This window comes from Schistocerca nitens, chromosome 6, assembly GCF_023898315.1.
Source record: "Schistocerca nitens isolate TAMUIC-IGC-003100 chromosome 6, iqSchNite1.1, whole genome shotgun sequence".
NCBI classification, from domain to species: domain Eukaryota; kingdom Metazoa; phylum Arthropoda; class Insecta; order Orthoptera; family Acrididae; genus Schistocerca; species Schistocerca nitens.
In genome coordinates this window covers 518,445,266-518,459,678 of record NC_064619.1, presented here as the reverse complement: position 1 = coordinate 518,459,678, position 14,413 = coordinate 518,445,266, and positions in this window count along the sequence as shown.

The following is a 14,413-nucleotide window of genomic DNA, read 5'->3' as shown; positions in this document are numbered from 1 at the left end:
ACATATCCATATGTCGAACAAAAGTATTGACTGTAGTCACCTGCAAATGAATTTGCACTCATTTGAGATAAACAGAAATAAATGTTATCGTGTATGAACAGTAGTGTCTGTAGCTTTATAAATTTGAATTAACTATGAAAAAAGGAAGGATTGTATTCAATATGAGACACTATTGAAGTTAATAGCTGTCTTGACGAACAGCGTTATAAAATTTCGTCCACTTCTTAGAGTAGACTACAAATGAAACTAGCGACGGAGACATAATCAAGTACTGGTTCTTGGTTCGATGCTAAATAAATGTTCAGTGACCACTGGCTGCCCTCTCCGTTTTCTACAGAATGCTAATCCAAATTTGAATACAAGCGATACCGAAATGTGAGGGCAGAACAAGTTAAATTGCGATGCCACATGAAGAAACCTGGCACAGACTGCTTTCAGGTTTCCCTCAGCTGCCCTACTGCGAGTTTCAGAGACCCAGGTAGAATGTTTAAACAAGTAATATATGCCGCCTAGGCTCTGATAGCCGCACTGATTTACGCCGGTACGGTAATGAATTGAACTGCCTCATTGTAACGCAGAGAGGCCTGGTGTATCTTTCCCTCCGTCCGCTCAAGAAGGAACGCGCCATCTAAGGCACCGGATTAACGGCCACTGTGTTGGTTAAGAATTCATTTAACTTCAGCGAGCGCGCCAGAGGCGAACTACTTACACAAATAACGGCACTCGTGTCTATTCATTAGGCACCGGACGCGCCGGCAATAGCTCTTTCGCGCCAGGTGAATACTATCAGCGCATTGACGAGGCGGCGCAATTATATGTATTTTAGTCGGCGCCGCGGCGCAGTAAGCGGGGGATGGAGGGTCAGACGGACGCGACCTTAATGCACGAGTTACGTGCCGCTCGGCTTCCACAGATGTCTCCAAATATAGAATGCCGCTCTTCTCCGCTGCCGCAGCTGGTGATGTTAATGCGATATGAAAACGTCGAGCCCAATCAACTTTATTTATTGTCGGCCGGCAGTCATAAACCTGCGATGCCGTGCCCTTTGTTTTGATTGCCGGTGGGCTGATCCCCGCGTTTTGACTTAACGCTATCTGAGAGAACGGGCGATGGCGGCAGAGCGGGGGACCGGCCGGTGCCGGTGCCGCCGTCTCTTTTATAATGAGCAGCCAGCTCTCCTGACCGGAATAATTTAAGCCATAGTCTCGGATCCGGCGCGCAGCCCGAGCAGTCGTTTGGGACGACAAGACAGTATTTCGGCCCGGGATGTCCCCAGAAATTCGTCTAATTGGATGTCGTGGGTCCCGGACGGGACGGCGGTAGCATGCGGTCGCCGTGCCCGGGTATAATATAGATTTATGTGGCGGGCGAGCGCTCTGATTTGTGTGGGCCCTCCTGGCCGGTTCGTTTGTCGGGCCTGCTGGCGTCGAGGGGCGCTGCAGGCCACACAATCCAATCGCGGGCCTCATCGGAGCGTCAAGTCGCACGTCCTCGGCTCAAACGATAGAAACGTGCCACTCCAAAATGAGGTCACTGAAAGCCGATTGTATCGCTCACATTCGCAGCGACTCACCACTCAGGCAAACACTTTGGCTGCTCCAGGTATTTCCGTCGTCTTCTTGGAGACAGAGAACAAAGGAGTACAATGGAGACCTCTGACATTCCAGCGTGAGATTTTTCAGTCTGCAATGGAGTGGGTGAATGGGTGCTGATGTGAAACTTCCTGGCAGTTCAAAACTGTATGATGGACTGAGACTCGAACTCGGGACCTCTGCCTTTCGCGGGCAAGTGTTCTACCAGCTGAGCTCCCCAACCACGATTCTAAACAGAGTACGCGAAAGAACTTGGCCCCCTTCTAACAGCCGTTTACCGCAAGTCTCTAGAGGAACGAAAGGTTACAAATGATTGGAAAAGAGCACAAGCAGTCCCAGTCTTCAAGAAGGGTCGTCGAGCAGATGCGCAAAACTATAGACCTATATCTCTGACGTCGATCTGTTGTAGAATTTTAGAACATGTTTTTTGCTCGCGTATCATGTCATTTCTGGAAACCCAGAATCTACTCTGTAGGAATCAACATGGATTCCGGAAACAGCGATCGTGTGAGACCCAACTCGCTTTATTTGTTCATGAGACCCAGAAAATATTAGATAAAGGCTCCCAAATAGATGCCATTTTCCTTGACTTCCGGAAGGCGTTCGATACAGTTCCGCACTGTCGCCTGATAGGCCGGCCGCGGTGGTCTCGCGGTTCTAGGCGCGCAGTCCGGAACCGTGCGACTGCTACGGTCGCAGGTTCGAATCCTGCCTCGGGCATGGATGTGTGTGATGTCCTTAGGTTAGTTAGGTTTAAGTAGTTCTAAGTTCTAGGGGACTGATAACCACAGCAGTTAAGTCCCATAGTGCTCAGAGCCATTTGAACCATATTTTGTCGCCTGATAAACAAAGTAAGAGCCTATGGAATATCAGACCAGCTGTGTGGCTGGATTGAAGAGTTTTTAGCAAACAGAACACAGTATGTTGTCATGTTGTTCTCAATGGACAGACGTCTACAGACGTTAAAGTAACCTCTGACGTGCCACCGGGGAATGTTATCGAACCACTGCTTTTCACAATATATATATATATATATATATATATATATATATATATATATATATATACTCTCCTGGAAATGGAAAAAAGAACACATTGACACCGGTGTGTCAGACCCACCATACTTGCTCCGGAGACTGCGAGAGGGCTGTACAAGCAATGATCACACGCACGGCACAGCGGACACACCAGGAACCGCGGTGTTGGCCGTCGAATGGCGCTAGCTGCGCAGCATTTGTGCACCGCCGCCGTCAGTGTCAGCCAGTTTGCCGTGGCATACGGAGCTCCATCGCAGTCTTTAACACTGGTAGCATGCCGCGACAGCGTGGACGTGAACCGTATGTGCAGTTGACGGACTTTGAGCGAGGGCGTATAGTGGGCATGCGGGAGGCCGGGTGGACGTACCACCGAATTGCTCAACACGTGGGGCGTGAGGTCTCCACAGTACATCGATGTTGTCGCCAGTGGTCGGCGGAAGGTGCACGTGCCCGTCGACCTGGGACCGGACCGCAGCGACGCACGGATGCACGCCAAGACCGTAGGATCCTACGCAGTGCCGTAGGGGACCGCACCGCCACTTCCCAGCAAATTAGGGACACTGTTGCTCCTGGGGTATCGACGAGGACCATTCGCAACCGTCTCCATGAAGCTGGGCTACGGTCCCGCACACCGTTAGGCCGTCTTCCGCTCACGCCCCAACATCGTGCAGCCCGCCTCCAGTGGTGTCGCGACAGGCGTGAATGGAGGGACGAATGGAGACGTGTCGTCTTCAGCGATGAGAGTCGCTTCTGCCTTGGTGCCAATGATGGTCGTATGCGTGTTTGGCGCCGTGCAGGTGAGCGCCACAATCAGGACTGCATACGACCGAGGCACACAGGGCCAACACCCGGCATCATGGTGGGGGGAGCGATCTCCTACACTGGCCGTACACCACTGGTGATCGTCGAGGGGACACTGAATAGTGCACGGTACATCCAAACCGTCATCGAACCCATCGTTCTACCATTCCTAGACCGGCAAGGGAACTTGCTGTTCCAACAGGACAATGCACGTCCGCATGTATCCCGTGCCACCCAACGTGCTCTAGAAGGTGTAAGTCAACTACCCTGGCCAGCAAGATCTCCTGATCTGTCCCCCATTGAGCATGTTTGGGACTGGATGAAGCGTCGTCTCACGCGGTCTGCACGTCCAGCACGAACGCTGGTCCAACTGAGGCCCCAGGTGGAAGTGGCATGGCAAGCCGTTCCACAGGACTACATCCAGCATCTCTACGATCGTCTCCATGGGAGAATAGCAGCCTGCATTGCTGCGAAAGGTGGATATACACTGTACTAGTGCCGACATTGTGCATGCTCTGTTGCCTGTGTCTATGTGCCTGTGGATCTGTCAGTGTGATCATGTGATGTATCTGACCCCAGGAATGTGTCAATAAAGTTTCCCCTTCCTGGGACAATGAATTCACGGTGTTCTTATTTCAATTTCCAGGAGTGTATATGACCTAGTGGATAGTGTCGGAAGTTCCATGCGGCTTTTCGCGGATGATGCTGTAGTATACATAGAAGTTGCAGCATTAGAAAATTGCAGCGAAATGCAGGAAGATCTGCAGCGGATAGGCACTTGGTGCAGGGAGTGGCAACTGACCCTTAACATAGACAAATGTAATGTATTGCGAATACGTAGAAAGAAGGATCCTTTATTGTATGATTATATGATAGCGGAACAAACACTGGTAGCAGTTACTGCTGTAAAATTTCTGGGAGTATGCGTGCGGAACGATTTGAAGTGGAATGATCATATAAAATTAATTGTTGGTAAGGTGGGTACCAGGTTGAGATTCATTGGGAGAGTCCTTAGAAAATGTGGTTCATCAACAAAGGAGTTGGCTTACAAAACACTCGTTCGACCTATACTTGAGTATTGCTCATCAGTGTGGTATCCGTACGAGGTGGGTTGACAGAGGAGGTCCAAAGAAGAGCGGCGCGTTTCGTCACAGGGTTATTTGGTAAGCGCAATAGCGTTACGGAGATGTTTAGCAAACTCAAGTGGCAGACTCTGCAAGAGAGGCGCTCTGCGTCGCGGTGTAGCTTCCTGTCCAGGTTTCGAGAGGGTGCGCTTCTGGATGAGGTATCGAATATATTGCTTCCCCCTACTTATACCTCCCGAAGAGATCACGAATGTAAAGTTAGAGAGATTCGAGCGCGCACGGAGGCTTTCCGGCAGTCGTTCTTCCCGCGAACCATATGCGACTGGAACAGGAAAGGGAGATAATGGCAGTGGCACGTAAAGTGCCCTCCGCCACACACCACTGGGTGGCTTGCCGGGTATAAATGTAGATGTAGATGTAGACCCGTCCTGACATTCACTTCCGACAGTACCTCATCTCGCTAAGCGATGTCTCCGCAATTTCCATTCTTCCACGAGTCTAGTCTTGCAAGTTTCGCAGGAAAACTTCTGTGGTGATGCTAAGTTCCTATGGGACCAAACCGCTGAGGTCATCGGTGGCTAGGCTTACACGCTACTTAATATAACTCAAACTAACTTACGCTAAGGACGAAACACACACCAATGCCCGAGAGAGGACTCGAACCTCCGACTGGAGGAGCCGCTCGAACCGAGGCAAGGCGACTGAGACCATGCGGCTACCCCGCGTGGCAAAACTTCTGTGAAGTTCGAAGTTTGGAAGGTATCAAATAAGGTTCTGGCGGAAGTAAAGCTGTGAGGAGTTGTGAGTCGTGCTTGGATAGCTCAGCTGGCGAAGCTCTTGCCCGCGAAAGGCAGAAGTCCAGAGTTCGAGTCTCGGTGCGGCTCACAGTTTTGATCTGCCAGGAAGTTTCACCTCTAATACTCTGAGTATACATAAACAGTTTTCAGGTAGAATGAGTGGGCGATTCTGTTGCTATTAGGAAGGTATCGTTGTTGGGCGGCCGTAAGGAATTGAAGGATGATTTGGTCAAAATTCTGCATATCACGAATGACAAGTGTAGATTAACGTAAGATGATGGTCGAAGTAGAGAGGATATAAAATGTAGACTGGCAATGGCAAGGAAAGCGTTTCTGAAGAAGAGAAAATTGTTAACATCGAATATAGATTTAAGTGGTAGGAAGTCGTTTCTGAAAGTATTTGTATGGAGTGCAGCCATGTATGGAAGTGAAACGTGGACGATAAATAGTTTGAACAAGAAGAGAATAGAAGCTTTCGAAATGTGGTGCTACAGAAGAATGCTGAAGATAAGGTGGGTAGATCACGTAACTAATGAGGAGGTATTGAATAGAATTGGGGAGAAGAGGAGTTTGTGGCACAACTTGACAAGAAGAAGGGACCAGTTGGTAGAACATGTTCTGAGGCATCAAGGGATCACAAATTTAGCATTGGATGGCAGCGTGGAGGTTAAAAATCGTAGAGGGAGACCAAGAGATGAATACACTAAGCAGATTCAGAAGGATGTAGGTTGCAGTAAGTACTGGGAGATGAAGAAGCTTGAACAGGATAGAGCAGCATGGAGAGCTGCATCAAATCAGTCTCAGGACTGAAGACCACAACAACAAGAACGATGCCTATACCAAAGAGTATTCTCGATATAGTGTCGGTTGAACAGTGACAAATACAAAACTGAAAAAAAATGTGTTGTTTCAGTGTGTAGTGGCAGTTTAATACTTTGGTGCATAAGTTCGTAGCATTTTTGTTTTGCATTTTGGTATTTCTGTCGCAATGGGTTTATTTATCGATTTTCATTTTTATTTGTATTTCACTATTGCTATTTGAGTTTACATATTATCTTTTTGTCATTTGGGGATAGTGAATGGAGCTCTGGACGCTAGAAAGTGGAGTACCGAGTGGAGAAATCGGAACATTTCCAACATATTCTTCCGTCTGAGTTCAGTAGAGTGATGACAGCAGCGGAGCCAGCCAGAAGCATTTGCGCCGTGCGTGTAGGAAATTTTCATTGGACAAATCACAGCAAGAAAAAGGTTTACTCGTTTTAAGGAGAATCGTTTTGAATTAGTTGCCTTCCACGTTCCGGAAGAGTGTCGGGGTTTGATGAAAATCATTTAAACACATTAGCCCACAATGGTCCATATCAGCGTACTTGAGAACTGGCAAATGAGATGAACATTTGCACCGAATGGGGACGGTTCAAATATCGGGTGTATGTACACCGCACGCTGTAAACCAAAAACACAAAAATCAGCGGATGGCCGTATGTGCATCTCTGCTTGCTCGTCATCAGCTGGCCCGTGAACAACATATCGGCCATTCATATCCTTTATAAATAGTGTCTTAATGCTAACATAAGGAAAAGACAGAAATGGTTGGGCCCAAATGAATGGCTTATTTCAATAGTGGTACAAGTCCATTACCTCCACTTTTATGCCTATAATTCTTCTGAAATTAATGATCCATACAAACAGAAAGAAAAGTTCATCTCTAGCAAGAAGCCATATGCTTGAATATTTCTGGTATCTCAACTGCAGATTTTTCAGCGCTTATTTAACTTTAGGACTCTGTATCTCAAAATGAACAAAAATGGATTTGTACCACCATTGAAATGAGCCCTTCAAATATAGCTACGTCTTCCCGTACATGAATCTGCGCGCAACCACAAAAGATGATGTTATGCGCCTGGTGGAACAGCGACCGTGTGATGTGCTACGAATTACACCCCTGACGTGTAACCATCACTCGTGGTATTTATTGTCAACAACTGAGACGTCTTGCAGACACAATCCAAGAACAATGATCAGGAAGACCGCATAAAGCGATGCTACTCCACGATAACGCTCGCCTTCGTTCTGCTAGACTGACAAAAAACAGTATACAAGAGCTGGTTTGGGATGCCATTCGGCACCCACCTCATTCACTTGATTCTGCTCCTTCAAATTTTCAACTTTTTTACTCTCTATCGAACAAAATTGAAGGAATTTCCTTTCCGGAGGAAAATGCGCTCCGAACATGGCTCGACCAGTTCTTCGCCTCAAACCCACGTGATTTCTGCAGTCGCGAAATAGAAAAGTTACCCCAGCGTTGGCAGACTGTTGTAATTGGTGAAGAAGAATATATTATTGACGAATAAAATATGTCATGCATATCTGTTGTGTTTATTAAAATTATGGAAGAATGCTACGAACTTACGCATCAACTTAATATTTATTTTGCTTACAGGAACAGGTTTCGGCACAGTGTACCGTCTTCAGGCCATCCCCTGGCACCCTGATTCTGCTCCTTCAAATTTTCAACTTTTTTACTCTCTATCGAACAAAATTGAAGGAATTTCCTTTCCGGAGGAAAATGCGCTCCGAACATGGCTCGACCAGTTCTTCGCCTCAAACCCACGTGATTTCTGCAGTCGCGAAATAGAAAAGTTACCCCAGCGTTGGCAGACTGTTGTAATTGGTGAAGAAGAATATATTATTGACGAATAAAATATGTCATGCATATCTGTTGTGTTTATTAAAATTATGGAAGAATGCTACGAACTTACGCATCAACTTAATATTTATTTTGCTTACAGGAACAGGTTTCGGCACAGTGTACCGTCTTCAGGCCATCCCCTGGCACCCTCGCTTCCCTACTTTGGAAGCGAGCGTGACGAGTTCGTGTCAGGGGATGGCCTGAGGATGGTACTGTGAACCGAAACCGGTTCCGATAGTATTTGAGTACAACATTGGTACTGAATGTCCTGAGCAAGTCACATCTACATCTAATTCTACACACGTACTCCGCAAACTACCGTACGGTACGTTGCGAGGGTATCACGTACCACTGATAATCATTCTATTTCGTGTTCCACTCGCAAACAGAGTCAGGGAAAAAGGACTGTCTATATGCCTCTGAACGAGCCCAAATTTCTGTCTTCGTGGGCCTTATCGAACTGTAAGCTGGCGGCAGTAGGATCTTTTGCGATGAGCTTCAAATCTCGGTTCTCTAAATTTTCTCAATGGTGCTCCACTAAAAGAACGCGGCCGCCGCTCCAGGAATCCCCTATTGAGTGATCGAAGCATCTCCGTAATCCCCACTTGCTGTTAGAACCTTCCGCTAACAAATCTAGCTGCCCGCGTCTGAACTGCTTTAATGTCTTCGTTTAATCCGCTCTGAAGAGGATCCCAAAGAATGGATCAACTCTCAAGAATGGGCCGCACTAGTGTTTTATACGCTGTATTCTTTAAAGATAAATCAAATATTCCTAAAATTCTTCCAATAAACCAAAGTTGACCATCGCCTTCACTACTACAATCCTTACATGATCTTTCCGTTTGATGAGCATTTAGGAGTAATACTAAAAAGCGATATGGAACGGGATGATCCCGCAAAACCAGTATTAGTAAACGTGAATGGAAGACTTACATTTCCGGGAAGGCTTCTGGGAAATCGCTATACATCTGTAAGGGAAATCGCATAGAGGATGCTAGTGTGGGAAATTCTGTTGTTTGCATGTAGTTCTTATCAAGTAGGCGAGTCAACAGATGTCTAACAACTTCAGACACGCGCAGCTACGATCGTATCATATCAGTATAGCCCAGAGGGACCTGTAACAGAAATGCTACGAAACAAACGGGAATGCGTGGAAAAATGACGACGTAGATCTCGCGAAACCCTGTTGGATAAATTTAGAGAATCTCTATTCGAAGAAAACTAGGCAGGCATTACGCTGTTGGCAGGCATTACGCTGTCACCATCGTAGGAATCATACTAAGATGAGAGAGATTAGGGTAAATACAGAATGTATAAATAGTAATCTTTCCCTCTCTCAGAACACGAATAGAAACGAAAATCGGTAATGGTATTCCTCGTCATGTAGGGTACAGTGGCTTCGGGAGTATTCGTATAGATGTAGGATGAGTCAGGATATGTCACCCTCTGAAGCTTTCGTGCGGTCACTGTGTTGATACTATGCAAATGCATAGTAACTGTTTGACCCTTTTTAATAGTTACTAAGTGCGCGAGTCATTTTAATGGTCGTTCGCAAAGGTGTTAAGTTCTAGCAACAATACCATTGCGCATAAAGATCGTCCTTTAACTGTAAGCGCATTTTGACAGTCAGCTTGCCGGCCGAAGTGTCCGAGCGGTTCTAGGCGTTACAGTCTGGAACGCGCGACCGCTACGGTCGCAAGTTCGAATCCTGCCTCGGGCATGGATGTGTGTGATGTCCTTAGGTTAGTTAGGTTTAAGTAGCTCTAAGTTCTAGGGGACTGATGACCTCAGAAATTAAGTCCCATAGTGCTCAGAGCCATTTTGACAGTCAGCTTGAAAATGTCTTATTGACATTCTACGGTTGGAGAGTAACGTGTTACGAAATACAGAGTGATATGGAAAGTAAAATGATACTTGAGTGTCTCAAATGTGACGGACGATATGAGAAACTGAAACACGTGCTATGTTTTTCCCAGTTACGCGTAGAAATGTAAGCAACACTATCTAGATGAGACAGCAAGCAAAGAAGAAAAAAAAAAATGGTTCAGATGGCTCTAAGCACTATGGAACTTAACATCTGAGGTCTTCAGTCCTCTAGACTTAGGACTACCTAAACCTAAATAACCTAAGGACATCACACACATCCATGCCCGAGGCAGGATTCGAACCTGCGACTGCAGCAGGCGCGCGGTTCAAGGCTGAAGCGCCTAGAACCACTCGGCCACAGCGTCCGGCCAGCAAAGAAGAGAATCGTGAGTCAGTCACTATAACTATTGGTTCATCACTGCTGTAAATGATACCGTGTAAGTGCTGTCGCATTACTAGTCCACTTTTCAGGGGTGGTGGTAAAAGGTGGCTCGATTGCCTAATCAGTTTTTGAGCGGAGTGTAACCTGGGAATTCGTTACAGTGAACATAGAAGACATTCCAGTGTGACTAGAGAAGTATTGTTCTATTTCTAGAACGATAAAACTCGTGAATAATGACGTAGCGTGGAAAGGTCCCAACGGTGTCCTTCAGCGGGAGAGCTTAACTTAAAAGCCCGTAGGGCAAGCTTAAAAGGAATTGATGTGATGGAATTATCCAAGGTAATCCTAGATGTTAGTGAGTAATTTCTGAGATTCAATCATGTGGAACGCTTTTATACTTACATACGGCAACTGAAATCTAATGGCAGGCTCCCGCATACATCACCTATTAATGACGATACGAAATACACTGACAAGCCAAAACATTATGAACACTGCCCACTGCGACGTTGGATGGAGCCTGGTGGCTTTGCGGGCACGTGACGTCGTGAGAAAGGTATGTAGGTGAAGCAGACACGGACGGGGGAACAACCTGATAAGATATGGGGTGCAGAAGGGGAAATCCATTGAGATAAGCTACAACGGTTACATTATTATTACGCAGATCCTGTAAACGAGTATCTCGAAAACGGCTAAACTGGTCGAATGTTGGCGTGATTCTGTCGAGACCATCTACGGGAAGAGATAGGACAATGAAAGTACCACTAGGCGCTAAATGGTTGGACGTGTGGCACGACCCTTCACAGAACGACGGTTTCGGAGGCTTCTCTGCTCTGTACAGTGGGATAGATGGTGATCTGTGGCCTCTCTGTCGAAAGAGCGCAATGCTAATGCACCCACACCTGTTTCGAAGCACATCGTTCATCGAACATTGTTGAACATGGAGCTCCGCAGCAAACCACCCCTAAGTGTTCACATGTTGGCACAAGGGCATCGTCAATTACGATTGCAGTGGGCACGGGACCATCGGGGTACGACCGTCTATCAATGGAAACGTGTCGGCTCTTCGGGTGAATTATATTTCTGTTACAGTAGGTCGACCGAGCGAGGTGGCGCAGTGGTTAGCACACTGGACTCGCATTCGGGAGGACGACGGTTCAATCCCGTCTCCGGCCATCCTGATTTAGGTTTTCCGTGATTTCCCTAAATCGTTTCAGGCAAATGCCGGGATGGTTCCTTTGAAAGGGCACGGCCGATTTCCTTCCCAATCCTTCCCTAACCCGAGCTTGCGCTCCGTCTCTAATGACCTCGTTGTCGACGGGACGTTAAACACTAACCACCACCACCACCACAGTAGGTCGATGGTCGTCTCCACAAACGGCTCTTAGAAGTTAACGGCAGCTCGAATAGTGCAAAGCGCCACGGTCGCAGGCTGGTGGGAGCAACATTATGCTATGGGAGACATTATTCTGCGCTTGCATGGGACCCGTGGTACTAATTGGAGATAGGCTACGTTGACAGGTGCGAACCACCTGCATTCCTTCTATGCTTGATGTCTTCCCCGAAGGCGGTATCATCTTTCAGCGGCATAACCCTCTCTGTCCAGGGGCCAGAACAGTGCTACAGTGATCTGATGAGCATTATTGTGAACTCACGTTGATGTTTCGGTGGCCAAATTAGCCTGACGTGAATCCTTTGAAACCCATCTGATTGACTATTGGGCGCCTTCACCGCGTACGCAAGCCAGCGGCCCGTTATTTAAGCGAATTATGTGAACTGTGCGTAGACATCTATTCCCACATACCTCCACTAACCTACCAGCAAATTGTCTGATCCGTGATACGCAGAATCGGTTGCGTTTTCCGTTCAAAAGACGGATAAACAATCTGTTAAGCAGGTGGTCATAATGTCTTGGCTCATTAGTGTATTTCTGATGGGTCATCCATCAAACAAAGACGAAAAAGCACCATTAATTTCACTTAAGTTTGATACGTTTTAGTACTATTGTTGACTTCATACACTCTATAGAATTTTATTTTTTATTTTTATCTGATGGTGACAGTTTTCTCAAAAGTGTAATCTATGTGGATATTTAAAGTGTGGGTGGTGAGTGATTGTGAGCACTTCTCACAATCAGAGCCAATTTCTCTTGACCATAAGGCGTCGCTGATAGAACGTATGTTTTAGAGGCTTTCGTATTTAGGTTCATCGGAATTTCATCGTTGGTCAGGATGCACTCAGGGTACTGAATGCGTCAAAAGTCAGAACTAGTTTTCATTGAATTTCTACCTTTCGGTTAGCTTCCCACGTCTCAATTTTATTGTCAGGACAGATATATTCAGTGTCAAGTTTAATAGCTTTTAACTGATGGATGTTGCGACTCAAAACTTTAGTTTTGCATATTTTCATTTCGAAACCAACAGTCATAGAGGCAACTTCCGTTCTTAAATTAGTTGTATAGGGACTTCATTTACACTGATGAACCAAAACATTATGGCCACTGCACACCACGAGGCTGAATTCCTCCTGAAGGCGTTGCGGGAACGTGACAAGGCCAAGAAACTATACAGCATGTTCAGAAACGGTCTTGAAAGATTGAAAGGGTGTTGCAGGGTAGATTTTGCTTGGAAATAAATGTTAAGAAAAAATTCAGTACTTTGTGCCGTTTTTGAGTATTTAGCTGTTGTGTAGACATTGTACACAACGGTAAGGAAAGGTGGGCTACAGAGTGGTGCAGCAAACTGTCGTGGAAAAGCTGGACAGGAACAGAAATGTTAGGGAACAAGTGATCAAAATAAACAGAATATTTATTTAACTTTTATTTCTCCAAGCGAACGAGGACTCGTTACAAATAATATAGCAAGAAACAGTCTAGCTATTTCAATGTCAACAATCATGAAACACGAACGAACGTTGGTAGTGTAGTGGCTCAAAGAGCAAGTGAGGATAGTTGTTGCTACCAGCCATCCTATACTATGGCGGCAGAGGGCGCTAGTAGTCCAGAGCCGTGGAGGCATGGCTCAGCAGGTGTGCTCCATTGGGTCTTCCAAATCCCAAATGTTCGCCATCGGCGTTGGATGAAAACTTGCAATTTCGTTGCCAACCGTGGAACGCCAGTTGGGGAGGTATCGATATATGATACCACATTAGCACTGAAGTTAGCCAATCAGGTAGTTGCATGTGCAAATTCAAACAACCCGATAGATACAATGTGTCAATTGTTCTCACAGCGTTGATTATACGAGGTGTGGCTAGAAAAAAACCGGACTAGTACTGGTGAAACAATAAAACGAATGCAATAAGGCTGAAAGTCGCGTGGCCTGTCACGTGACTCTCGCTCCGCCTACTGCTCGAGTTTCATCTGCCTCCTGCACTCAGTCTGCCCGTGGCGTCTGTTTTAAGTAGTTGACGTTTTGTCTGTGCGTCGGAAAATGTTGAGTGTACAGAAAGAACAGCGTGTTAACATCAAATTTTGTTTCAAACTAGGAAAATCTGCAAGTGAAACGTTTGTAATGTTACAACAAGTGTACGGCGATGATTGCTTATCGCGAACACAAGTGTTTGAGTGGTTTAAACGATTTAAAGATGGCCGCGAAGACACCAGTGATGACACTCGCACTGGCAGACCATTGTCAGCAAAAACTGATGCAAACATTGAAAAAATCGGTAAACTTGTTCGACGAGATCGCCGTTTAACAATCAGAGCAGTGTCTGAGTTAACAGGAGTTGACAAGGAAAGTGTTAGGCAGATTCTTCATGAAAGTTTCAACATGAACAAAGTGTGTTCAAAAATGGTTCCAAAGTGTCTCACAATTGAACAGAAGGAACGCCGAAGAATGATTTGTTCTGACATCCTGGAAAACATTGAAAGTGATCCCACCTTCTTACAAAATGTTATTACTTGCGATGAATCGTGGTTTTTGACTTACGATCCCGAAACTTAACGCCAATCGATGCATTGGAAAACTCCTGGTCCTCCACGACAAAAAAAAAAAGCACGAATGTCAAAATCGAAATTCAAGGCAATGATGATTGTTTTTTTTTTTTTTGACATCAAAGGGATTGTGCACATTGATTGGGTACCAGAGGGACAAACAGTGAATTAGCATTACTACATTAGCGTCCTGGCTACCCTACGTGAGCGAGTACGGAGAAAACGGAACG